The 1,065-nt window shown below is 42.3% G+C and overlaps 1 pseudogene; it reads left to right on the top strand.

Annotated features, from left to right (window-relative positions):
• The first annotated feature begins 216 nt into the window (after nt 1-216).
• On the top strand, nt 217-651 carry LOC101579879 (annotated as a pseudogene).
• The last annotated feature ends 414 nt before the right edge of the window (nt 652-1,065 follow it).

The raw sequence follows: 1,065 nt of genomic DNA, 5'->3' as shown, positions 1-1,065 counted from the left end.
CTATTTACAAACACTATTAGCACAAATCCTTCTATTCATTAAGATAATGTAACTATATATCTATCCTAACCATTTTGAATACACAGATGCAAAATGGACATTCATCTGTATCTCCTTTTTTGTTTAGTTCCGTTATTGAATATTATAGTTGTGTCTCATCAACAGATATTTTGAAAATCTTTACTCTCACAGCTTTTTTTCCTCAGCCGCCGCCAAGGTGCTTGATTCTTCCGAGGAAGCTAAGGCCGCGTTGGGGTGAGGCCCTCACTTCTTCCAGCGGCTAGCACCGCGCCCGGCAGCCCACGTCATGGCCTCTGTCTCCGAGCTCGCCTGCATCTACTCCGCCCTTATCCTGCACACAACGAGGTGACCGTGAGGGAGGATAAGATCAATGCCCTCATTAAAGCGCCTGGTGTCAATGTCGAACCTTTTTGGCCTGGATTGTTTGCAAAGGCCCTGGCCAATGTCAATATCGGGAGCCTCATCTGCAATGTAGGGGCTGGAGGCCCTGCCCCCGCGACGGGCGCTGCACCTGCAGGTGGTCCTGCGCCCGCCACCGCTGCTGCACCAGCTGAGGAGAAGAAGGTGGAAGCAAAGAAAGAAGAATCGGAGGAACCTGAGGATGACATGGGCTTTGGGCTTTTCCACTAAACCTCATTTTGTAACATGTTCAATAAAAACTGAACAGCTAAAAAAATGAAAACAACAACAACAACAAAAAACAACAACAACAACAACAACAACAAAAAACCACTTTACTCTCACAGAATTAAAGACACAGAAAAAAAATGGACAATTGCTAGATAGGTACAAATCACCAAAACTAAATCAAGAAGATATAAATACTCTGAACATTAATACCAGCCAATGAAATTGAAAATGTAATAAAAAAAAAAAAACCTTGACAACAAAGAAAATCCCAGCTCCTGATGGATTCACAGCTGAATTCTACAAGAAATTTATAGGAGACTTAATTCCAACACTCTTCAAATTTTTCAGTGAAATTGAAAAGGAAGTAATACTCCCAAAATCATTCCTGGAGACAAGTGTTATGCTGATACCAAA

The sequence above is a fragment of the Octodon degus genome, unplaced genomic scaffold, assembly GCF_000260255.1.
Source record: "Octodon degus isolate 3935 unplaced genomic scaffold, OctDeg1.0 scaffold00109, whole genome shotgun sequence".
NCBI lineage: Eukaryota > Metazoa > Chordata > Mammalia > Rodentia > Octodontidae > Octodon > Octodon degus.
Note: the sequence above shows the minus strand (reverse complement) of the source record. Positions and strands in the feature narration are given on the sequence as shown.